The 27,110-nt window shown below is 41.6% G+C and overlaps 1 protein-coding gene across 3 annotated transcripts in view; it reads left to right on the top strand.

Annotated features, from left to right (window-relative positions):
• Ncoa7 (nuclear receptor coactivator 7) overlaps nucleotides 1–27,110 on the top strand; it is a 152,153-nt gene that overhangs the window by 15,238 nt on the left and 109,805 nt on the right. For all 3 annotated transcript variants that reach the window (XM_032894859.1, XM_032894858.1, XM_032894860.1), the window contains exon 2: nucleotides 9,050–9,169. The gene's annotated coding sequence lies outside the window, so the exon portion shown is untranslated. The remainder of the gene's footprint in view (nucleotides 1–9,049; nucleotides 9,170–27,110) is intronic.

The following is a 27,110-nucleotide window of genomic DNA, read 5'->3' as shown; positions in this document are numbered from 1 at the left end:
AATGTTCTATGATCTCTCAGTCTGCCTGCTGTCTGGCTGAGGGTCTCTGCGTTTTCTCCATATTCTGCAAGGGAAGCTTCTTAATGATGACTGAGCAAGGCAAGAGTATAGCAGAATGGTTTTGTGAGTCATTTTATTGCTGTGTTCCTTTAGCAGAACTGTAGTATTTGTTTTTTCCCCTGTGACCATGGTCTATCTAGTCTCAGGTCCTCTGTCACCAAAGCAGGATTGGGCATGGGTTCCATCAGTAGAGGATGAAGGCTACGTAAGCACTAGCTTGACTTCTTCATGTTTGTTCAGTACGTCATCTGGTTGTCTTCCGCTCTAGGGCTTTACTGTCTTACTGGGCCAACCCAGGAGAGCCACCTGGGTTGTTTTGGGGGTTCCCATGGGAGCCCTTTGGACAAGAACTTGATTAGATGTAACCGACTTACAGTACCGACAGCTTTATTTAATAGCCGATTTGGGGTCTCTCTACTCACTTTATGGGGCAATTTTATTTAGATTCCTTTCATATATGCATACATTTAATGAAACTTCTACTGTATTAGGTTTCCACATGGCTCCTCAGATAGCCCTAGTTTTTCTCTTTCTCCCTGCTTTCTGTCCCTCCCTCCCCTCCCCCTCCCCCATTGACCCTTTCATTCCAGTACGCTCACCCCTCCCCCGCCCATGACTATTTCATTTCTCCCTCCTGTGGAGTTCTTTCCCTCCCTCCTAGTCCCTTACTTTCTACTTCTGGGGTTCTATGGATCGTAACTTGTTTCTCAATGACTTAACAGTTACCATCCCTGCAAAGAGAATGCTGTAACCATGAGCTTTTCCACCCACACCCAGGCTCCTGGAATAACGACTCTGAGACGTCTTACATATGAATAAATGCCTCGGCCAATAATAGCTTTGACTCATTTCTGCTAGCACACAGCTCAATTATCCATTTGTTCTGAGTGCCACATCGATGCTTTCCTCAGTTCCGTGCGACTGTCCTCCCCAGAGTTCAGGGCGAATCCTTCTGTGCCTGACTTTGTTCCAGAAGTCACCTCCCTAAGCTAGCAGGCCAGCGGCATTTTACTGACAGGTGATGCTTCCTTACATTGCACAAGACAGTCTCTGAGGTACCTCACTCGGGATGATTTTGTTTCTCATTCCACCCATTTACCTGCAAATTTCATGATTTGATTTTTTTTTAGTACTCCACTGTATAAATGTACCACATCTTCTTTATTTATTCATCTGTCTGTTGACATCGAGGTTGATTACAATTTCTGGCTATCATGAGTAGAACAAAACTGAACATGGTAGAACAAGCTTTCCTGTAGTAGGGTAAAGCGTCTTTTGGATGTATGCTCAAGAGCGATATACTGAATCTTGAGGTAAATTGATTCATCTTTCTGAGGAACCACCACACTGATTTCCATAATGGCTGTACAAGTTTGCACTCCCAACAGTGGGCGAGTGAGCGTTTCTCTTCCTCCACATCCTCACAAACATGAGGCGTCGTTTCTTCTATTGACGTGGGCCATTTTGTTTGGTGTAAGATAAACTGGTTTTACTTTGCATTTTCTTCATGACTGAGGGCTTTGAACAATTTTAAAAGGTGTTTCTCAGCCATTTGCATTTTCTCTTGAGAAATATCTGTTCATTTCTTTACCTCATTTCTAATTGTCTTTTTTTCCTCAATGTCCAGTTTTCTGGGAACTTTATATATTTTAGATATTAGCCTTCTGTCAGATGGACAGTTGGGAAAAATCTTTTCCCATTTTGTAGTCTGCTGCTTTGCCCAAATGATAGCATTCTTTACCTTACAGATTTTTTTAAGTTTCATGAGGTCTCATTATTAACTGTTGTCTTAGTGCCTATGTTATTGGCGTTCTGGTCAACATGTCTTTTTTGTGCCAACTTGGTTAAGACTATTCCCTACCTTTTCTTCTTTTCTTCTATCTGTATTTGGCCTTATGTTAAGGTCTTTGCTCCATTTGGAGTTTTGTGGAGGTTGGTAAGTATAGATCTATTTACCTTCTATTTTCTACTTAATATACACATTTTCTAGTGTGTATTTCTGGCTTCTTTATGAAAAATAAGATATCCATAAGTTGCTGACTTATATCTGGGTATTCAATTTGATTCCATTGATCTATGTGTCTGTTTTTGTGACAATATCATGCTTTTTTTTTTTTAATTACTATAGCTTGTAGTACAATTTGAGGTCATGGATCACGGTGATGCCTCCATTTTTCTTTTGTCTTCAGGGTATGTATTAGCTATTCTGAGGGTGTGTGTGTGTGTGTGTGTGTGTGTGTGTGTGTGTGTGTGTGTGTGTGTGTTTCCATATGAACCTGAAAATTGCCCTCCCAGGTTCTGTGGAGAATTGTATTGGAATTTAGATTGGAATTGCATATGAGCTACAGACTGCTCTTGGTAGAGTGGCTATTTTTACTGTGTTAATCATACTTGTACACGAGCATGGAAAAATCTTTCCATCTTGTGATATCTTCTTCAATTTCTTTTCTCAATGACTTAAAGTTTTTATTGTACAAGTCTTTCATTCACTCGGTTAGAGTCACCCTAAGATATTTTATATTATTTGAGGCAATTGTGAAATATGTTGTTTCCCTAATTTCTTTCTCTCTGTGTCATTTGTACATAGAAGGCATATTTATTTCTATGTGTTTACCTTGTATCTTGCTACTTTTCTGAAGTGTTTATCAGCTGTAGAAGTTCTTTGGTAGACTTTTTAGGGTCACTTATAAATGCTGTCATACCATCTACAAATAAATATACTCTCACTTCTCCCCTTCCTATTTATAACCCCTTGATCTTGATCAGCTGCCTTATTTTTCTAACTCTGACTGAAAGTTCCATATTGAACGGTTATGGAGAGAGTGGAAAACCTAATCATGTTTCTGACTTTAGTGGAAATACCTTGAGTTTATCTCCATTTTAGTTGATGCTGGGCTTTTGCAATCAGCCTTTATTCTGTTGAAGTATACCACTTGCATCCCTAGTTTCTCTAAGATAGGGTTTTCATTAACCAAATAGGAAAATGAGGTCAATGCAGTTGGCTATAATAATATCCCCAAGCATCATCTCCTCCTAACACTGCGCTCCAGCCATAGCAAATGGCTCAGGGTTCTCCAAGCCCTGCTTCATCCCAGACATCCACTTCTCCATCCTTGTTCCAGCCAACTTCCGGCATTCCCCTGCTGACTCCTGTGTTCCCTCATAACCCAGCACTGACATCACCTATGGCTGTCCTTGACACCCTCCCTGTTCCTGGCAGTCATTGGCTCCCTCTGTGCTCTGCATGCCTTTGTAGCTGCCAACACCAGACCATGCATTTTTCATTTTTAATGCTCCATGAGCTGCTGCCTCCAGCCCTTCCAAAGCTTCCAGGCTGCTGAAGGCTGCCTTCCCTCTGCACACTTGCTGCAGCATATTTGGTCCACAGTAGATGTTTCCATAGCAATGCACTCTGGCTCTGCTGGTTAAGTGGCTTTCTGAGGACATGCCGAATCTCAGGGGTCACTGGCTTCTCTTTAGGAGTCATTTCTTCCAATGCCCTTGAGATCTTTGCAATGTCTCCTAGTACATAGTTTACATAATCCTCTTTCTAACTTGCATCGAAATTAAACCCTTTCCTAGTTCCAGGTTTATAGCATTTCTTACGTAGTTGATCATTCCTGATTCCTAGATTTTGTCTTGGAGAGACCTCGTATGAATTTCCATAACCAGTTCAGATTAGAGATAGATCTTCATCTCTAAGAATGTAGTGGCTTGGGTGGCATTTCCTCGCTATTCAGTAAGTGTACACTGAAGCTCTCTTGATTAATTCATGTTTCCAAGGAAGAGGAAGTGAGTGAGAATTGATCCCTCACTAACTTTGCAGTGTAAGCACTTAGATGCATTTCCTTAGGGACAACACCCTCGGCAGATTCTCTACCTTTCCTTGTTTATTAATTTGCCTTTGGCTCTTTCTGGCTGTCTCATCCCTGCTTTGTGGCTGTTACTCTTTGTGTTGATTATATATTTGGTTATTTGGGCATTGTCTGTTGGCTTTCTTGCAGGTTTGTGGCACACATTTGGATTTGGTTCTCTTCCTCTGTGTGTGTGTGTGTGTGTGTGTGTGTGTGTGTGTGTGTGTGTGTGTGTGTGTGTGTGTTGTTGTTGTTGTTAAGAAAAATATTCAAATTTCTGACCTGGGCTAATGGTGAAGTTTGAAGAGCCTTCCATTGTTTAAATGTGGCTGAAGAGAGAAGGAACACCTGTTGCATTTTGCTATGTGTGATTTTCTGGGAGGAAGTGTCTGCATAAAAGGTACTTTTGATCTGTTTCTCAGTGGTCAGTGTGTGTGTGTGTGTGTGTGTGTGTGTGTGTGTGTGTGTCTGTCATTATCTTAGCCGTGTATTAGGAACCATGTTGTTGGGAAAACAGTTGTTGGGCTTTGGGGACTGTCCCTGCCTGGTTATATCTGCCTGCTCAAGGACTACAGTGTGTCAGATGCAGGCCCAGAAGCCTTGTAGTACAGTGCAGTCTACACTGGCTTGATACAATAGGGAGTCTCCACTAGCTCTGTCCTGGAATTTTGTTGGTGATGCTACAGTCTTACACAGAGGACACTATACTCATAATTCAAAAACAAAAACAAACAAACAAACCCCCCCAAAAACAAAAAACAAAAAACAAACAAACAAACAAAAAACCCAAAAAACCTTGTCTGTTCCGTAGCTTTAATGAGGGGAAGGTTTTCTATGTTTTTGGAAAATGAACTGAATTTAGATTGGTTGATATTGGCCCTTCTGGTTTAAGATTGAAAAAAAAGAAAGATTTAGATGAGAGATTGATCTCACACTCCCTCAGAAAACACTTTTAGTTCTGCAATAAACCATAATTGTAGGAGACTCTTGTCTAGAGTGTATCGACATTAAATGAATGAAGGGCTTTTAAGAAACCCATTATAAGCACTTACCCAGAAAATGCCGTTCCTATTAGAGACTCAGTTAGGGGCTCTGCTTCCTCACTGGAGCACAAAGGCTGCCGTGTGGTGTTCCCTGCAAGTCCTTTCCCAGAGTCAGTATGGACCTCTTCCTGTTTTATCTGGTGCTGTGTTTCCAGATGAAATGAGTACATCTGTCTTACTTTAAGAATAATTTTAATATTCAAAGATTAAAAACAAACCAAATTAGCACATTTTAATTTATCTAATAAAATATTGGGGGTGGGTAAGGGTAAGGCTTGAGCTTAGCTCTAACCAGAACAACAGATCGCACCAGATGTCAGTTCTTGCACTGTTTCCTCCCTTGCCTATTTTCATCAATATTTTTCTTCTGGAACCAAATATTAGCATCTGGTTCAGCTTTCAATATAAAAAATTTTCCAATTAGGTTATCATGGCTTCATATTTATTCATGAGAAGAAATCTAATAAACAGAGATCATAACATATTGGTGTCTTGTGGAAGAGAACTTTAAAATAGGGCCATATGGCCCAGACAGGATGGAGAGCCTAGGACCTGAATCAATTCAAGACTCTGAAGGAAGCTGGAAGGAGTCTATATCACCATCAAAATTTTTATTTTATTATATATATGTTATATATTAGATGCAATATTTATATATACCAAACACATTTAAAGTTTACCCTGTATTGAGCTCTTAACTCCAAGTTTGAATTAATGTGACCTCTTGGTTAAAAAACTTTTTTCTGGATTGTTACCAATTGTAGTACCATATACTTAGGGAAAGCCAAAGGCAGTGGCAGCCGAGGTAATGTTTGGCCTGAAAGCAGCTTCTGGTTTGGACTGTGAAGCTGAGGGAAGAGGTTTGTCACACGTAAGCCACAATGCCCTGAGGTAGACGATAGCAGACGGCGTGCATTCCTGAAGAGGAGAGGAAAGGGCACACAGGAAAGGCCTGTGCTAGATCTGGTCTAGAGAAACAAGGTAAGCTCAAGCCCAGGAAAGGAATGAAGAAAAAGGTAGAGTTGAGAAAGAGCCTGAATTCAAGCCACTGTGTGGGATAAACCACTGTGTGGGATAAACCAGTGTGTGGGATAAACCAGTGTGTGGGATAAACCACTGTGTGGGATAAACCACTGTGTGGGATACAGCTGGCTGGAGTTGGAGGTTGAGCTCCTGCCTTTCCTTTCCCCTATATCACCCAGATTCGCTGTAGTTTGGCCTCTGTGCCCACTGCCCTTTGGACTCCGTTCTAGCCGATAAGGCCAGCCACACGTGTCTTGCTTCCATGGCCTTTGCTTGAAACACTGCATTGTAGATCCTATGCTACATTTTTTGGCTCATTTCCCATTACTTTTGACTCCTTATTACAAGACACCAGAGAATACAGAACTGGACCTAAATCCCTGTTCAGTGCTCTCAAGTGAGGGAAATTAGTTGATAGTTCAGCCACCCATGTCCCCCACCCACTTAAAGACAGGATTTCTGAGTGAAGTGGTCCTAAGGATTAATAAAGATGATGAGCAGGCTTCAATAAACGGCAGGTAGATGACAGAAAGATTGGTTCCTTCCCCACTCCTACCCTCCTCCTCCCCCAGCTCGGGGCCCCTCATCTCTCTTTACCTATCACAGTCCTAACTACCCTGTATGCTGTGTTTTGTCACCATCATCAGAATCGAGCCTTTCGGAGCTAGATCCTTATTTTTTGACAACCCAAAGTTGCTATGAGCCACAGGCAATTTGCTCTCATTAGTTTTCCCCACAGGATTAATTTTTTATTTTTATTTATTTATTTTTTTTGATGTCACAGCTTGTGCCAAGCTTCTAGACTGATCTCATAGTATTGTTTTTTTTTCCTTTCTTTTTACCCCAATGACAACCATATGCTCCAATTTTCTTATTCTTTCCCCTCTAGCTTTTACTGTTCTCCTGCACCTTCATTGTAGCCAAAGGCACTAGAAGACTAGAAAATATCTCTAGACATTTTAGAAGCCATATGTGAATCTCCTCAGGCACCACCCCACACACAGGGTGCCCTCTTCCTGTACACCGAATGGTAGCTCTGTAGTCACAGTTCACCTGGTCCCTGAAGCAGAAACATGGTGGCCTTCACTCCTCCCTCTCCTGCACTGTCTGTACTGAATAGACTGCCAGATCTCAGTTTGCCTGCTGCTTCAGTATTGCTCAGACTCATTCCCCTTTCTGTACCTGGTTTTCAGCCTTGTTCTCTTTAACCAAATTTAACCCTAAGTTCTGACTACTCTACTGTCTTCATGGTTTGAGGTCACTGTCAGATCATGATTCTGCCACACTGACCAGAGAAAGAATCATAATTATGACTTCATTTCACTCAGATCGGATGAGAAAAATCCGTGTCTCATGTGCAGCCGTTGGGGTATTTGCTCATGGCGTAGCTGCTGCAGATGCAGTCAGTGGGGTGGGGCTCACGCAGAGCTGGCTAGCAGCAGCCTGGAAGAGTGGCAAGGGCAGGGTTCTCAGCTGGGATGCTGCCGCGTGGGTCTTTATCGTGTCAAACAAGATCTTTCTTCCATACCTATATCCTCCCCATGCCTTTCTCTTCACACTGCTGTGCTGCACACTTGGTGTTGGGCAGCAGGCAGCTGCTCTTCTCTTGCTTTGGTTCAAGCAGAACCACTTCCCTGTAGCTGTCTCAGGAAGCCCACAGTAGCACCCACATCCTCAGTGTGTGACATGAAGGTGTCAGATGGCTAAGGAAGGCTGAGTGGTTTGTTTGTTAATGTTGATGGCTTTCGGGATAAAGATGATGACTCAGCAGTTAAGAGCATATGTTGTTCTTGAAGAAAACGGAGTTTGAGTCCCAGCATGCACAGAAGGCCGCTCACAACTGCCTCGAATTCCAGCTCCAGGGAGATCTGAGGCCTCTGTATTTATGTGCCTGTATTCACACACAGACACACACATGTAATTTAAAATAATTTGAAAACATTAATGCTTTTATATGACAAAAATTGCATTTTTATAATGTCCAACCTGACACATTTTGAGCTGCGTGCATCTTGGGATGCTAATTTTGAGTGTTTGTTCTTTCCGTAGTCTCCTGTGGCACCCATGTCCCCTCTGAAACAGTAGATTCTCATAACATTGCAGTTCTGTGTCTGCCTCACATCAGGCAGTAGAGACCGTTAGAGCAAATCTAATCCTCGTTTAGCTTGGACTCCGAAATAATAGTGCCTTTCCTGTAGTGTGTATCGTGTATGGAACTGTACTGAGCTGAACTGAAGACAGAGACCATTTTGTTTTACAGATATACTTTGCTTACTTTACATTTGAGTTTGATTGATGAGCATACTCCAGATTGTGTGAATACAAAAGCTTCGTCAATAATTGAACTTGTTGAAACTGGGAGTGCTTTGGTTCAAAATTGGAGAATGTTGAGCATGATGAAAGTGGTATAAATACATGTAAACTGCTCTAAGCCCAAGCTTTTATTATTGTTTAAGCCACCATGGCAAGGTTAGGTAGTTGAGGGTGTCTGGCTAGAGAGAGGCTGAGCACGTGCCAAAAGGCACAGCTTTCAGAGTAGTTTCCTCCGGGCTTCCATTTCCACATTTGCTCAAGTGAGATGTAAGTGACTGAAGGTAAAAGAGAATGCCGGAGTTGTTTTTACTTTTGAACAAAGCATATTTCCATAAAACACCCAAGTAAGCCATCTTCATACTACCCATGAGAACTACTGATAGTGAATTATGTTCCCCAAAATTATAGAGAGATTGTGTGTGTGATATTTTAAAAATAAATTTATTAGAGCAGCATCGGTAGCGCCAGCCCAGTCTTATAGTTGGTGGAGACTTTGTTTTGATATTACTGTTAATTATGAAGAAAGCGTTCCGGTTCAGTTTCCCATCCCTAGTCTGTGGCTTAGCGTTCTAATTGTAGTGTTGTGGTTTGCCTGGCTCCCAACCCATTTGCATTTTGTACTCAGCTCATGTGACTGTTCCCTGGTTAAAGTTTATCCTCCATTTGTTTTGGACCATGTCACTCTGCCTTATTCTGTATATTATTAGCCATTATAAACACCTCAACTGATAGTTTCTTTATTTTTTTTAATTGCAGGAATATGACTCACTGATCAAAGAGGACGTTTCCAAATACTGTGCACTTTTAGTTGTATATTATGGATACTAAGGAAGAGAAGAAGGAACCGAAGGAACGGAAACAGAGTTATTTTGCTAGGTAAGCATTTGCTTTGCAACATTGTATCAGCGTATTTTATCAGCTTTAAAACACTAGCCAAGAAGAAGACTTGGACCTGGAGAGTTACTTGGCCTTTGTGTTCTGTGTGATTGTTCAGCAATAGAGCTCCATTTTGTCCTTTGTAAATGACCCCTTTTCTACCTTGGATGGTTCTCTGGGGCTACAACCTCCCAGAGGGTATACCAGGCTGCTGCTGACCTGCAGGGTGCTCGGACTTTTGCTTTAACCCTAGGCTCTTAGCTCCTGGTGGTCAGGAACTCAGTTGGCTGAGCGCTGATTTAAAATCTGACATATTTAAGTCTTTATGGAGAATTGCTACTAAGAAGCCTATGTTTTGTGGATGCACTAGATGAGACGAGGTCACTAGAATCTGCGTCTTTGGATTGTCACAGGCTCAAGCAGCTGTTTGGCTGCCCCTCGTCATAATTAAGTGATCGATAATGCTGTTGGCCTCAGAGTGAGCCTAGGTTCCAAGTAATCATGATGGACTCCTTAATTGCCGTGCTTAAGAACTGAATTTAGCCTCGTTCAATCCCCAACCCTCAATCTATGCTTGTAAAGATCCACTTCCTGTTTTCTAAAATATAAGTCTTGGAACTAAAACCAAAGGAATTTTTTGCTCAATATATTTTTTCAGAAATTAAGCTGTGTTTTAGAGTTTTAATAGGGTAAACGCAGCAGATTGATGACTTACAAGGCATGAATGCTTTAGCTGTATAGCTTCAATATAAGGCCTGGACTTAGGCTATTTATCTTCATTTACAAACAGAGTATATAAGACTCAGAAAATGTTTCATCCACTTCATGCAGCTTCCGAGTCAGTATTCAAACGGAGGCCATCTCCAAAGGACTTGCCCCAGTCCGGATACTAAATCACAAATCAGGCACTTAGGAAAGCAAGAATTGAAGTATTTACAGTAGCAGAGTGTTTCCTGCTCTTAGGACTAGAGTAACAAAATAGGGGAAGGTAGAAATCAGCCATGTGATGGATGAGCCATTAGAAAAATAGTACATTCAGGGAAGGATCGTCTCTTTGTTTTGATAACTGGCTATTTCCTTGTAGATGTGTGTGATATTAGAGAACTCTTGTATCCTTCAGTCCCTTCCCCCTTAGTAGTACTGTTTCACATCTAGGAAACTGACATTGCTATGGGATGCCGTGTGTGTGTGTGTGTGTGTGTGTGTGTGTGTGTGTGTGTGTGTGTGTATGACATATTTAGATATATGCAGTTCTACCTTATGAGTAGGTTTATTATCACAGTTGACATGGACTGGTGTCTTCATAAAATGGATACTACATGCTGCCATATTGAAACTGTTTTCATTTCCCCCTCTCTTCCTGACACCTTTTAACTACTTCGTGGATTCTTAGACTCAATTTCTCAATCCAAGACTATGATATAAATGAAATCATATACCATATCACCTTTGACAATTAGATTTGTTTTCCCCTCTGTGATTCACTTGTGACCTATCCAAGTTGTTGCATGTGTTGGTTACCAATAATTTATTCCTTTGTGTTAAACAATTCTGTTTTATGGATGGACAGATGCTAGCTCTTTAATCATTTTTCCATTGGAGAGCATCTTTCTTCCTGGTTTGGGCTGTTCATAACAAAGCTGCTTATTACCATCAGTCTGCAAATCTGCGTGAAAGCAAGTTTTCATTTCTCCAGGTTAAATGCTCAATTATTAGATCAATAATAAATTAACATTTTACTTTATAAAAAACTGCTAGTCTTTCCAGAATGACTGGGTATATCACATGACATTCCCTTCAGCCATGTGTGAGTGACCCTGTTTGCATTGTCACTAACAGCATTTGATGGTGTCAGCATTTACTTTACCATTTCAACCAGTGTGCAGTAAGAGTTCATCAAAGTTTTAATTAATGCCTGATGATCATTATATATACATATAAGTGTCTGTTCACAGGTATGCAGCCACTGCTAGATCTTCAGTGAACTCTATCTACGTGGCTTTTACCCATTTTTTAATTGGATATCCTGGCTTTTGCTGTTGAATTTGGGGGACTGCAGTATATTTTACTTATGGTCTTTTATGGGATGGACAGTTTGCAAATACTCTGGTACAGTCAGTAGCTTGGGTTTTTGGGTTTTTTGTTTGTTTGCTTTTTTTGTTTTGTTTTGTTTTATTTTTTTCCTTTTAGTAGAACAAAAGTTTAAAATTTTGTCCTAGTTCAGTTTATCAGTTTCTGCTTTTGAGAGTTGTGCTTTAGTTGTTAAGAGTGATATTTCTATCCCTGCCCTAGATTCTATAGATATTCCTTTCTGCTTTATTTTCTAAAGGCTTTTAAATGATATTTTGTTTTATATTTAAGGTTTGGTTCCATTTTGCGCTGAATTTCGTATGCGATATAGAATTCAAGCCAAAGTTCTTGGGTTCCCTGACCCTTCTTTTTTTCCTTCTCTCTACTGGTGCCCTGGAGACAGTTCTAAAAGTGCTTTCCTAGTCTGGCTACAGAGGGATCTCCACGTCCTAATACTAACCTGGTTGATGGGGAACAGCCTGCTCCATGTTACCTTTTTGTCCTTTAAGTGTGAAGGAAGCCCTTTCAAAGTGTGCAGACCCACATAGGGGAAAAGCTTTCCAGCCCAAAGCACACAACTCACTTGTGATGTGTACCTTGTCCTCTTCTGAAAGACAGACAGACAGACAAAGGCATGCCACAAATGCTTCAGTGTGACCTTGGCAGTCTCCGGGTAGACCAAGGAAGCCTCAGTGGGACCTTAAGACAAAATAGCAGACTTGACACTAGGAAATATAGAGTGCAAGGGCGGAGAAGAGCGAGAGAAAGGCAGACAGACAGACAGACGAGGAAGACAGAGATACAGAGAAAGGGGAGAATAGGGAGAGATGGAAGAGAAAGGAGGAGGAAGAGAGAGAAAGCAGAGGGAAGGAGAGAGAGAAAAGATGGAGAGAAAGGAAGAGAAGGGGGAAGGGAGGGGAGAGAGAAAGAGGTCACCTTGCAGTTTAGCTATACAATGAAAGCCAGAAATGTGACATTTAAAAAAAAAATTAAAACAACCTCCCAGAAAAGAATAAAGAAAAGAGAAATAAAAAAGGAGCCCCCCAGAGTATAAATCTTTCCAAATGCTTCCTGATGAAACTGGAATCGTTACAAGGAGGAATTGCCCAATGGAACTCACTTGAGAGCCAGTTTCTGGCCACACAGGCGGATTGTTCTGGGGCAGTGTACTTAAAGGGCAGTCCAAGCAAGTCCAGGTAATCTCTGGAGAAACACAAAGTCAGGCCAAGGGCAAGGCCACATTGATGCAACCCCAGTCTTTCCCTAAAGTCAATTACACATTTCCCTTAAGCCTCCTCTTGTGCTCAGAGAAGAAAAGGCAAGGTATGCCCCACTCTGCTCACCACCGTATGTATCCGATGGCCTCAAACCCTTTCAAACCATTTTCCTTCTTTCTAGTTAGTAAATAGTCATTGGTTATCTTTTGTGCTTTTACCATGTGGTTTCACAAGCGTTGTATGACTTTGTTTGGTAAATACTCTCTCCCAACCTCTCCTTCACTGATGTGCATTTTACTCACAGCGAGGTTAAATTTAAGACTTTACCGTAAAGACTATGCCTCGGGCTTGGATTCCTAGCTCCTGAGAGTCTGAGGGAGACTGAAGTACACAGAGGAGGGAGGGTCACAAGTTCACCAGGAACTCGAACTCAGTAGTGAATCCGAGAATAGCGTTAGTAAATTAAAAAAAAACAAAAAGTTATGCTTGAATAATCCTGTACTGACTTAGTTATTTGGAATCTAGCTGTATAACTTTTAAGTGGGACAGTGCACTCCCACCGGTTGGATTTACTCTGCCCTCAGTCCCAGTGAGCTTTTACAATGTCCTAACCTTTGCCGCCTGGTTTTGAGGAGCTTCCACAGAGTTGTTTAGTGAGATTGGATGACCCTAGGACCTTTCCTCATGTCTTTGCAGAGGATCTATAGACTCAGTTATCTATGCATTTATCAGTTCCATGCTCCTGAACATGGTTTGAAAGAGCGAATGAAAGCCCAGGCGTGGTCACGCACACCTGTGAGCCCAGCACTCAGATGCAGGCAGCAGGGTCCATGCGGGTTTCAGAACAGTCTGTCTACAGAGCAGTTCCTGAGCCAGACGCGGCCAATACAGTGGGACCCAGTCTCCCAAAGAAGGGAAGGAAGGAAAGAAAGAAACAAGGAAGCACAGAGAAAAAAGAAAAAAAAAAGCCTCAAAACATCAACAGCAGAAATAAAGAAAACTCACCAAATGGGGAACAGAATTATTAACTACGTTTTTTTCTTGTACTGCTGTCCTCTGGGGTGATATTTAAGTATGGTTATCCTGCTTGCCTGCCTTTCCACTGTAAAAATGCAGGTATTTCTTCCTTTCATGCCAGATAGGGCTCCCTCGCTCCCACGTTTGATATTGTTGGCGCCCTGTGATTTTCATGTGTGTTCCTGTGTATATATGTGTACATGTGTGCCTGTGTATGTGTGTGTGTGGTGTTTGTGTGTGTGTGTGGTGTTTGTGTGTGTGTGTTTGCCTATATGTGTGTGTTGTGTTGTATGTCTGGTGTGTGTGTGTGTGTGTGTGTGTGTGTGTGTGTGTGTGTTTGTGTACGTGTATATGTGTGTGGTATTAAGGATTGTTCCCAGGGTCTCCGATATTCTAAACACATACACTACTACTAAACTACACCTCACGCCCATCTTTAACTGTTCTGCATGCCAGTATAATGGCGCTTGCTGTCAGGGCTGATGACCTGAATTTCACCCCTGAGAACCATGATGGGAGGAGAGACTGCACACTCCCCACAGTTTGCTCTCTTATCTCCTGACAAGTGCTGAGGCATGCACCTGCCCATACCCATACCCAGAAAAGTAAAAGTGGAAAAGAGTTTTTTTTTACGTTATTTGAAAATATAATGTTTCAGGATCAAGGGTTACTTGATGACATTAAGCCAAGTGGTATGTTCCAGGTGGTTCTGGGAAGACTGTGGGAAGATTACAGGACATTACTTTTTACCTCTACAAGGTCTGGGAGGCCTGACAAATTGGCCCTGAGTGACTAAGCTCTACATCGTGGTCTGCCTTCCCCCGATTTGCTGGGTCCCTGCCTCCTCTTTGCTTATCACTAAAAGCAGAACTGTCCCTCCTAGCCTTTCTCTTCTCTTACCTGCCCCTGATGGGGCCAGCAGTATCATCCCAACCCCCTCTGTCAGCAGCTGCAGCGATAAAGGACGCAGAGTACAGGGTACACTGGAGCACCCGTTCCCACTCCTCATAGCAAAAGCTGCACTCCCACTGCCAGCCTCTGGCCCAGCCTGTACAACCCTGAGCCTCCCAGCTACCGATGTGTAACAGTCACTTCCGTAAACAGCTCTGAACATGTCCTTGTAGTGTCCTTTACATTCCTCCAGCTGCTAAACACGAATATTACACTTTAAAGTTTTTATGGTATCATTTCTGATAAGCGCTGAGCCATCTCTCCAGCCAGGCATAGTGGCACCTTTAATCCCAGCACTCAGGAGGCAGAAGCAGATGGATCTCTGTGAGTTTGAGGTCAGCCAAGACTACAGAGTGAGTTCCAGGACAGCCAGAGCGTCACAGTGAGACTTAATCTTGAAAACAAACAAACACATACACATACTATATATTCACTTCTTTCTTAAAGATTCCTGGTAAACTTTCCCCGTTCCAATAGAGAGAAACCAAGACATCTGTGTAGGGAGGAAGACTGTCCGCTATAGTGAATGAATGCTTGGACAGCTAATTCCAGGCCTTCCTCTAGTGTCTGCCTGCACTTTGATCCTCAGCTGGTCTTCATCCCCACAGGCTGGTCTCATCTGGTGAGCTGCTCCTGTTGTTGAGATCAGGGAGGGAACTCTTACATAATAAAGCAAATTGGAATCACAAGCTTCCCAGAGACACTTAGGTAACACAGGGAATAGAAAATTATAACCTAGAATTATATAGTTCAAAGGACCCTGAGAAATCTGAGTTTCACATGTATTTAACAGTTGGGCCCTAAGCCCATGAGGCAAAAATAATAATGATCTACTACTGGCTTAACCCCACTTTATAGTCAGTGACTGGTAATCAAAGTCACTGTCATGTATTAAAAAGGCATACCTGGGGATTGGGGATTTAGCTCAGTGGTAGAGCGCTTGCCCAGGAAGGCAAAGGCCCTGGGTTCGGTCCCAGCTCCGAAAAAAGAACCAAAAAAAAAAAAAAAAAAAAAAAAAAAGGCATACCTGAGTTGCGGACTCCCTGCACTGCCAGGAAGATGTCGAGGTAGCCAGAGGCCTGGACTTCTTATCTTTATCTGTGATCATCATCCTTCTCCAGGATTCAGTAGAACTATTCCCTTCTTCCTCCATGCCTTGATATAAGAAAGGCTTGTGAAAATGTCCTTATACGAACATCTCATAAATATAAATCTTCATCTCCGAATGGGATTTGGCTCTTACATGAATTGGATGTTGATATCAGGTAGACCAAAAATTAAAAAAAAAACCACCCCTCTGAGCCCACCATGGTCTGTTCGCATCCAGAGCTTATGCTCCACCAACCCTGCTCAAAGCCACGTGGTGCCTTTTGGCTAAGAGCATCTTGTAGAACACAGCTTCTTAAACTGTAGGCACACCCCCGCTGATCTATCACTGAAAGCGAGGGTCTTGACAATGTTGGCACCAAGAAAAGGTTTCTCGACTTAGAATGACCGAAGTGTAACTGCAAATCAAACGTAAAATGAATTCTGGGAGTTTTGAGTGGCTTAACCCTGCTCCTCCATTGCACAGCCTCCGACAGCCTTGGATCCAAACACATGCACGTGGGTGCAGGCTGTTGAGCCACTGAGTGCTGGCCGATGTTTTCTCAAACACCACAGCTCCTATTCGAGACTGCGGTGTGCTGTGAACTGCCCTGTGTTTACTGTTGATACAGGTGCCTTGCTTTTGTAGAAACATGGTTTAATTATAGACAACAAAGACTACAGTATTACCCTACTCTTACTCCTTAGCATGTGAGTATCAGGTCAGTGTGTAGGGATTAAAATATTTTTAAAATACTTTTCTAAAGTATTATTATTCGTGCACATATGTATATGTCTCCATATGAATGAGGAGGACAGAGTGATGTCAGGTCCCCTAGAGGTGGAATTACAGGCAGTTGTGAGTGCTAGGAATTGAACTCAGGTCCTCTGCGAGATTGGTATGTGTCCTTAACCACCCATTCTTCACTCCAAATCATAACGCTTGAAATTTTTTTACATTGCAGTTTGAATTGCTGAGCTGAGTTTAACTTAAAAAAAATTACGTGGATGTAAGCTTGGGACTAGGACAGAATGTATACTGTAATATTTTCTGCAATGGCCGTACACATGCTGTACCCTGTGTGCGGTGAATTTATAGCGTGACATTCTTAACCTTGACAACGTTAAAATAAAAATGTGGATCTTTGCTGAAGAATACTGGAAATGCTAAATGTCTAATTATCAGCCAAGAGTTAATTATTCATGTAAAAATAAACAAATTCATCTGTCTCATTAATATACAAAGCTGCCTCCCTCTTTGATAAATGATGAAATGATATGCCAAAATTATGTTAAAGTGAATGGGTGATTTATTATCAGTAAATGTTTAATCTATGTGTGTTTTATAATCCCTGTATATCTAGGGTCACCTATAAGTTCCTCAGGTAAAAAGGCTAATGTTATATGTAGGAAAAGTTTGAAGAGTTCTTTTGTAGGTTAACTTAGGCTGTGTGACTTGCTGTTCCTCATACTGTGGACGGAAAAGACATCTATGGGGAATCCTGGCAGCTTAAAACTAACTTAACCCACTGTAAATTAAAATGGGAAAAATTCACTCTAGCTTCTAGAATTTCCCCGGGTTTTTTTTTGTTTGTTTGTTTGTTTTTGTTTTTGTTTTTTTTTGTTTTGTTTTGTTTTTTTGGGGGGGGGACTCTTCAGCACACATCCTTATTTTAAAATTTTAATTTTAGTGTTTCAAACCCTTCTTAGCAGAATTGTTAATAGCAGTATTATGTGTTTAAAAGAAAGACAATAAAAATTTGCCCTGCTGAATGCCTTTCAGTTCTAGATTTCTTTTTTTTCCTTTTTTAATTGAATATTTTTATTTTACATTTCAAATATTATCCCCTGTTTCCTGCCCATAATCCACCTATCCCATCCCCCTCCCCAACCACCCACCCTTTCCTGTCTTCCCACCCTGACATTCCCCTACAGTTGGGGGTAGGAGGGTTCCAGCCTTGGTTGGACCAAGGGCTTCTTCTCTCATTGGTGCCCTTCAAGGCCATCCTCTGTTACACATGCAGCTGGAGCCATGGGTCTGTCCATGTGTAGTCTTTGGATGGTAGTTTAGTCCCTGGGAGCTCTGGTTGTTTGGTATTGTTGTTCTTAATGGGGTTGCAAGCCCCCTTCCAATGGGGACCCTGTTCTCAAGTCAATGGTTGGCTGCTAGCATTTGTCATGCTCTAGCAGAGCCTCTCAGAAGACAGCTATATCAGGCTCCTATCACCATGCACGTCTTAGCTTCATCAATATTGTCTAGGTTTGGTGGCTGTATGTATATGGGCTGGATCCCCAGGTGGGGCAGTCTCAGAATGGCCTTTCCTTCAGTCTCTGCTCTAAGTATCTACTCCTATGAATATTTTTGTTCCCCCTTTTAAAAAGGACTGAAGCATCTGCACTTTGGTCGTCCTTCTTCTTGAGCTTCATGTGGTCAGTGGATTGTATCTTGGGTAATTCAAGTTTTTGGGCTAATAGCCAGTTATCAGCGAGTGCATACCATGTGTGTTTTTTTGTGATTGGGTTACCTCACTCGGGATGATATTTTGTAGTTTCAAGTTGCTCATAAAAGACCTTTGAGAAGTATTTGGTTTGTGCTCTGAGATGTCCTGTACTAAGTTTAATCGAGTAAATCCATCTATAATATTGTTACTATTAGCATATTAACCAACCACAGTGCTAGGAAACAGTCTGCATATTTCACGTCTGTGACAGAGTTCTGAGTTCGGTCTTTTTCAAAGTGACTGGTTTTTCATAATAGACATGAAGACAGAAATATACCTGCCACAAGGTCTCATTTCCTCTGAGGTTGAGTACAGACCCTTAGCTTGATATCACCTGGATAGTTCTGACTGGATGTACTGCCACATTGGGTGAGGACAGAGGGGCGCCCTCTTCCTCTCCCCTCTCCCACATGCTCAGAGCATTATCTGGTCCTAGAAAGAGCCCGTCCTGTGGGCAGAGTTGTGCCATGTCGACTATTGCTCTTTATTTTTTAACTTAAGTCTGTGGACTCTTTTGTCCCGCTGGCCATCATTTATTTGACTGTCCATCTGAAGTTTTAGGAGAAATGAATTACCAGTTGGACTCAGATATTCTTTCAGACAACAGGTTTTCACTGTATTGATACTTGAATGCGGTCATTCTTAAGCGTATTCCTTCTTTCTTGTTCATTTTACTCTGTCAGCTTTCCTGTGCTTGCTGCTCAGGCAAGACAATGGCATATGTGAGTATTTCCAGTACTTTACGAAGTACCTTTGCAAACATTTGCTTTGATCTTGTGGGTAGCGTAAATACATGTGATGAATCTGTTGTTCAGGTTGCCTGTTGGGTAGCGTGCATGGAGTGACCCACACACAGGTCTGCCTACACCTGTGGGGTCTGGAATACACTCTGCATAGTTTTTATTTGTTTATGGTTTACAGTCCATCTCCTCTCAAAATGCCACGTGGCAGGAGAAGACTTTGTGACAGTTAAGTGCTCCTTCCATGGGCTAACACAGTCTTCGGCATATAACCAGTGCTAAATATTTAGTGGCCACATGACAGACAGAATATGTCAAACACCACCTTAAATGTAAACTACAAATGGATATGAGCCTTGATTTTTATCACCATAAAGTTTGCCATACTCAGCGATTTTATTAATTTTAAAACTGATAAGAATATTTCAAAAGCATTGATTTCTTCGGCCGGTTTACTAATTAAACTTTTGTATGCACTGTGCTGTTGTTTAAATCTCTTTTTTTCCTATCAGACCAGACAGCTCTTAAGGGAATATATACATATAACTACTGTTCATTACTGTGAAAAACGTCTGCAGTCAGATTTGACCTGCTAATGTTTCCAGGAAATCATTAACTTTTTCTAGAGATTAAAAAGGAGCTCGTGAGTACTTAGCCATTAGCTGTTAGAATCCTGTGTTTTGCTTCCCTTTAAGGAGCAGGTTGAGCGATTAGATTGAATCCCAAGTACCTTTTGCTTTTTTAAGCTGTAGGCTACAGCCCACTAGGGAGGTGGGTTATGAGTTCAATTCAGCAGTTAAAATCTTTAATTGACACATGATCATTCATATATATATATATATGAGATATAGGGCGATATTTCAACGCATGTATATAATATGTAATAATCAGATCAGAGTAACTCTCATATTTCTGACCGCAAACATTTATCGTATTTATTGCTTTGTGTTCAAACTCTTCTCTATTATCTACTTGACTGGTTCTCTCGGAGCCCAGCTGCCTTGAAGTTCGTGGATACTTGAAAACCTCCTTGAGCTTCCCATCCATCTGTCTCAGATTCCCAAATGCTAGCATTATAGGAGTGCTATGCCACTTTATTTGGTGGACCTAGGCTTTTGAGAGGCCTCTGTGCTGGTTTCTGTAGTGGTGGCCCTACTTGTCAGTCCTACCAACGGTGTGTGTGAATTTTCTGTCCTCCATCCTCCCCACTCATTCAAAGTATGATCGCATGACACCTCGCTGTGTCTTTAAAATGTCATCTTCCTGATTCTTAATGATGTTGAGCATTTGTATTTGTTGCTTTATTTTTATTTGCTTGTGTCATCTTTGATACGAGTCACCGTGCTTGTCATCATGCTTGATGGTAGGTGCCTTCACATGCTGAGTCATCTGACGAGACCCAATTATTTCTCATTTTTTTAAACCAGGTTAACAGATTAAGACAGAATGGTTTAGAGCGGGCAACCTGGATGAGGTAGAATTAGTAGACTTCATTATAAAGTGTTATAGCAAATGGCTTTGAAATTTTTCTTATACATATTTTAAGTATACAGATACACACACAGACACATTTTTATTGTGTATCATGCTTTAATTTTTTTAAGGCTCTTTGGGAACAAGGCTGGGAATGAGGGTACTGTATACCGCTGAGTGTCTTTGAAATTATTTTTCTAATGGGTATTAACATTTGCATCTTCACAGAATATGTTCCCACGCTGCAGCAGCATGGCTCCATCTGAGGTTAGCTAAGGGTTAACACCATGTGGGGTTAGCCCGAAATCCCAGGGGAGTCTGGATGCTCTCCTTCCCAGAAGGTCAGTAAATTAAGCTGGCAACCTTCTACCCTAACTGTTGTCCTGAAGCTCAGGCCCCCTGTGCTTTGGAGCTCCTAAGAGTTCCAGTCTGTGGGGCTACTTAGTAGCTGTGGGTGTCAGGCATGGGTTTTGTTGTTGTTGTTTCTTTTGTTTTAATGTCTCTGTGATGGGTGTAATAGTACTATGTCCTTGGTGAGGTTGTTAAGAGGATTGAGTGAGCTAAAAATTATGGTCTTGGGCTGGCGAAGTGGATCTTGCCGAGGACTGGGTTCAGTTTGCAGCACCTACATGGTGGCTCAAAACCACAGTTTCAGGTGGTTCAACCCCTTTGGAACTCAGCCTGTACTTGGTTCACACATTGTGAAATACATACATGGAGCAAAAACATACACATTTTTAAATTTTTTTAAAGAACTTTAAAATACATGATGTTTAGAACAATAATATAAAAATGAGTGCTTATTGAACTTTGTCTGAAGGCATTTGCTTGTAATCCAACATAAGCCTGAGAGGTGGGAGGAGTATGAATTCAGGGCCAGTCTGGGCAACATAGGAAGGCATGTGTAAATTCAAGGAGTCTGTATAATTCTTGAAATTTGTCAAGAAACATATTTTAATCATAGTTTTTGATGACCACCAACATGAAATAACACAGATTGTCAGGGAAGATGAGCGTGGTAAGATATTCCTGTACTTGATACCTAGGTTGTGTGCCTGTGTACATGCATGTGTGTGTGTATTTACACATTGCATATGTTTTTGTGATGCATTTGTTTTTAAGATTTATTTTAAATCTTAAAGGTTAAGATTTAATCTTTGTGTGAATTCTTTTGTCGATGGCCCTGAGGTCACTTTGTCTCATTGCTATGAACTGAGTGTTTGTGCTACTCCTCCTAGAATTTATACATAAAACTAAGTGCTTGATGCAGTAGTCTCACAGGAGGGACCCCTTGGAGTCATCAGGCTGTGTAATACGGCTGCTGAGAGTACAGGACCAGAAGAGCCCATCCATCAACCAGGAACTCCATCAACTCCCTCTGCAGGAATCAGGTTGCTCAGCACCTAGACTTCATTCACCCATGAGAAGTGACAGTTTAAGGATACTGTCTAGAATACTTTTGTTCTAAGCATCAAGTATCATAGAAGACACATCCACATCTGCCACCTTCCTTGTTGCCTGCACAATGAGCTTCCATAAAAATAAAACCGGGTTGGCGACTGGAGCCTTGTGCTTCAGCTGGGCAGCATCAAGCTCCCACTTGAAGCTCAACCATTGATGATTTTAGCAGAGATCCCATTCCCCCTCTTTTTTTTTTCTTCAGACTCACCTCCATACAGTCCATACTGGCCTCAAACTTACCATCCTCCTGCCTCAGCTTTGTGAGTGCTGAAATTGCAGATGTCTACTACCATATTCAACTTTAGGAGGTTTCCTTCTTTTCTCCTAGAAACTTGCATCTGAAAATTCCAATGAGCGACGGTCCTCCCGCCACCCTCATACCTTAAGGGCTGACTGTGACTTGCAAGTGTCTTGGTGATGAGGGTCCAGAGAAGTCCCACTTGTATCCTAGTTGTGATTTAGTATCCCCTGTCTCCCTCCTATCCCCACCATTTCGATCTCTTCCCCTGATTTCTCTGTTTCTTATACTTTGCTCCCTTTTTAAAACTTTAGTATACTGTGTACTTCAGCATGCTCTCGGTATGTCCTGCAACATGTGCATCACTCTGGAAAACCATCCTGAGTTGGGGCATCACCTCTTGAGGCTTTTCCAGTTTCATTCTTCTTCTTACTGGACCCTGAGGGTATTAAGGGCCTCAAGGACCAGTCTAAAGCTCTCTTGGGACCCTTGACACAGTCAGTCCTGGAGTATATCCAATAACACTGCTCTTTTCTCTGTCTTATTTGTAAAGTACTATTTACTGTTCGTTCTTTTCTAATTTCATGGTTCCTTAAAAAAGTCTAGCCCGGTGTGTCCTACGCATCAGTTGTGAATTGTTCACTGTGAATAAGAGTTGGTAGATCCTTTAGTATTTGACAGAGACCGATTTGCATTCTGGGTAGCCTCATCATAACCCCACGAAGTAGTTCCTGTTACCATCCTTATTGACAAAGGTGTTATACCTTACACGTGCTGTGTCACTAGCTCAGGGTCACGTAACTGATTGTGGATGCAAGTCTCAGCCCTTTTATCTGAGCTCTCTACCACACTTGATCAGTATGCCGAATTCGTCATGAAGCCATGTTGATTTGCATTTTATAGAACCTTTTGAGTTCTAAGTACAAGGATAAGTAAGAATCACCAGTTAAATGATAAGTCAAATGTATTTGTGTACTAGATTTGTATATTGTGATTATTCATATAGAGGTTTTCTTAAAGAACTTTGGAACAAACTAGAGACGCTATGGTTTTGAAGGTACAGAAGATACAACAAAAAAGTCTTCTCACCACGTCTTTATATGCTTCGACAGCAATTTGCTTGTTGCTTATTTTGTCTCTGTATTCAGTGTAGAATCTTCCAGCTTAGCTTTATCTGACATGAAAGTGCCGACACTTTTTTTTTTTAAGATTTTTTTTTTTATTATTATATATAAGTACACTGTAGCTGTCTTCAGACACACCAGAAGAGGGCACTGGATCTCATTACAGATGGTTGTGAACCACCATGTGGTTGCTGGGATTTGAACTCAGGACCTCTGGAAGAGCAGTCAGTGCTCTTAACCACTGAGCCATCTCTCCAGCCCCTAGCGCTGACACTCTTGAGCTGTGGGCATTTTTATACACTTCTCTTTTCCTTTGTTTATAGTCCAATATAAAGATTTGGCTAACTTTGGGGGACACTTATGTTTATTTTATTTTTTTTTTGTTATGTAATGTTTTGTCAGACATCTTCATGTCAGTATATAGTACACTTTGATTACATTCCTCTCCAACTGCCCTTTTTGTCTTTGCCCTTCCCCTCCTGTTTGTTGCCCCTCCCCCCACAGTTTCACTTTTCCAGTTATGTCCTTTGTTCATACACGATTTTATGGATATATTAAGGTGAGGAGCCACAGGTGAGACATGTCTTGACAGGATTTGTTTAGCACGGTGCTCTCCGGTCTTTGCCCTGTCTTCGGTGGTACGTCCTTGTCGGGTCCACAGCAGCACTGTGTACCAGTTTCCACTTTTCCCATCTCACACCTAAATCAAAACTAAGCCGGAATGGGAAGCTGACCAGGTTTAAGGAGACCTGATAAGGTACAGCTTGGTCCATGATTTGCAAACCTGATTCTGCATCAAGCCAAAAAGTAAGACGCCAGCTGCAGGGAGCACTCATACAGTGTTTTGGGGGGTGGGGAGGTGTGAGTTGAATGAGGAACTTTTACGTTTGTTCTGAAGCAAGATGGCATCTAGTGGCTGCTGAGGCAGGAGTGGGTGGAGGAGAAGGAAAGGGTCTTTGCTCAATAAATTCTGTTACTTGCATATGCAACTTTTTTTTATTTGAAAAAAAGTCATAGATGACATGGAGTTAGGGAGAATGGGGAACGTGGCCCAGTGACTGTAGGAAGAGACAGGAAGTGTTTAGGTATAGAGAATGGTGACCTAGGCCGCTTAGATATGCAAAGCCCTTAGATGTGTGTGGATTATATAAATAAAACTTTCGAATATTTCTATGAGTTTTGTTTATTAGAACACTTGGTAGGGTAGACGGCCAAATTGTAGCCATTTGAATTCGTGAGTTACCGAAAGGTCTTTTATTTATGTTTTAAATATTTTCTAAACTAAAGAAAAACATTACGTCGATGAATCATTACTTTGACTCTTGCAGATATAATTTGTCCACATATTTAAATATTTAATCATACAGAATACAGCTGCAACGGAATCGAACCAAAATAGATCCCCTTTGGAGCACGCCAAATCCTTTCTGTCCAGGAGCAGGTGCGGGTGATTTACATCGGCTCTCATTCCCCTCCTTTTCTACACGTGTGAGACTGTGCGCTGACCGTGACCTCTGCGCAGAACTGTACAGTGTACAGCTACGGGGGGTTGTTTTCGATGTTACATAACGCGTGACATGAGGCAGATGCACTGTGATGTTTCAGGGTAATTTCATCAGCCGAAGAAAGCAGACTGCTGATGGAGTTATTGTTCCCAGAAAGTCATTGAACAGATGCTCCTGGGGTCCCTGGTGAAAACAATCAGAGGCTCCATTTTCTTTCTGTCTGTCTGTCTGTCTTCTTTCTTTCTTCCTTCTTTCTTTCCTCCTTTTAAGGGCAAAACATTTCCTTAACTTTGTAAAATAGATAACCAGAGAATTTAAGTTTTGTTCGTTTGTTTGCTTGCTTTGAGACAGGATCTCTCTACATAGCTTTGGCTGACCTGGAACTCACTCTGTGCACCAGGCTGGCCCTGGACTTACCTGCCTATGCCTCCCAAGTGCTGGGATTAAAGATGTGCCACCATCACCCCTGGCTGAGAATTTATTTTTTTTAAAACCACAAAAGGTATAAATAATTTGGATACTTTTTGTGGTAGAAGTGTAGGTGTAATGGGGCTGCAGGGAATGGCTCAGAGGTTAAGAGCATTTGCTGTTCTCCTCAGTGCCCACTTAACAGCTCACAATCAGATTCAATTCCAGTTTCAGACCATTTGGTACTCTCTTCTCACATGAGACTTGCACATGGTACACATTCATACATGCAAGCAAAAGACTCATGCGTATAAACAATGAACCTGAAAAAAGATTTAAAAATGAGTATATTTGAGGTGTAAAAATGAGATAAGATCTGGGTGGTGGCATAGGCCTTTAACCCAGTACCCAGGAGGCAGAGGCAGGCAGATCTCTGTGAATTGGAGGCCACCGTGGTATACAGTGTGAGTTCCAGGATAGCCTGGGCTACACAGAGAAGGCCTATTCCAAAAAAAAAAAAAAAAAATACAGATACATCAGTGTATTCAAATTCATTATAAGCATATGCAGATATATTATAATATATGCAAACACAATTTTTATAAGAATATATTTTAAAATATTAAGATCATATATGAAATATACACATTTATTTATATATATATATTTTAAAAGATCTTTATTTTAGTTTATGTATGGGTATTTTGCCTGCCTGTATGTCTATGCATTATGTGTGCAGAAGTCAAAATAGGGCATCAGATTCCCTGGAGCTGGAGTTACAGATGGTTGGGAGTGCCATATGAGTGCTGGGGAAAGTAATATGCTCTTACCACAGAGCCCTCTAGCTCCTTCTTACAATATCTTTAACAAAACATTGAAATTGGGAAGTGACCAATTGTGTTATGAACCTAACACATACAATCTTACCTTCTTCGTCCTGTTTATTTTAATGCACAGAAGAATCATTTGGTATTTATGTTATCTGATGCAACGTGGTTATGTAAGCCTCCTTCCAGTTCTTTGACTCAGACAATGTGCTTGTTAGCATCCTACAGTGGTTGTGTTTGCATTTGAAGTGTGGCATCATCTGTGTTACGGGGTGAAAGAGCTCCACGACTTGAATGTACCTGTTGTGCCCAGAGGGCACAGTGGAGAGCAAAGCAAACCTGCTCCTTTCTGGAGTGAACTTTCCATAGAGACATTAGACTGAGCAAAACACAAAGGCACTAACCATTCAAATTGTGTTTGCTGTGGGGAAAATAATGGGCTCTTATCAAAGGTACTTAGAAGGGCAGCAGGCACTCTACATAGGAGGGATGTTCAAGGAAGAACTCTGTATAGAAGCGACGCTTAAATGTCATGTGATATTCTTTATACCAGGGATGATATGTGTCATTAGAGTTGTTTAATAATTTGATTATGAATGGGAATGCTCCAGGTAATCTTTAGATTTAGAAGGCGAGCTGTAGACAGAGAAAGGGAGGAAATGCTTGGCTGAAAAGGCCACAAAGTGACAAAAACCTTCCTCCTGTATTTCCAAGGCTTCGAGGCATCTCGAGCAGAATGCTTTAAAGGAGAAGTGTTCAAGAGAGAAGAGATTTGTAAGGACAGTCACACGAGGCTTCAAGGCCATATTAAATTAGACAGAATAGCTAGATGTATGGAATAACCATTAAGAGGGAACTATAAAAATAGCAGTTTTTGAGAGGAATCTAATGATATAAGTAGGCATGTGCTAGGCTCGGGATGCTTGTGAGACAATTTGATATTTGTGAGATATCCAATGGGACCCCCAAATTCACAGTTGGATGGGGGAGCCTAGAGAGAAAACAGAAGGGGTTTGGGCTGCCATGGAGCCTTAAGAGTCCTTGGCCCCAACCATGGGAAGGACTGTGATCATATAGGCAGAGAGCACAAAGTCAACATAGAATAGAACTTGGGAGTAAGGAAGCAAGGAACTTTGGCACTTTGTGGTCTAGTACAGAGAGGGAAGCAGAAGGAGCCCAAAGGAGAAGGAGTCATGGGACCACATAAGCAGAATGTGTCAAAGAGGAAGGAAGGCTCAGCAGTTTGGGAAGCAGCAGAGAGTAAGAGAAGATGAAGACTGACCCTGAGTTGCCATCCCGCAGCCTGACCGTGTGCACATGGTG

This window comes from Rattus rattus, chromosome 2, assembly GCF_011064425.1.
Source record: "Rattus rattus isolate New Zealand chromosome 2, Rrattus_CSIRO_v1, whole genome shotgun sequence".
NCBI lineage: Eukaryota > Metazoa > Chordata > Mammalia > Rodentia > Muridae > Rattus > Rattus rattus.
This window is presented reverse-complemented; position numbering and strand designations above follow the sequence as displayed.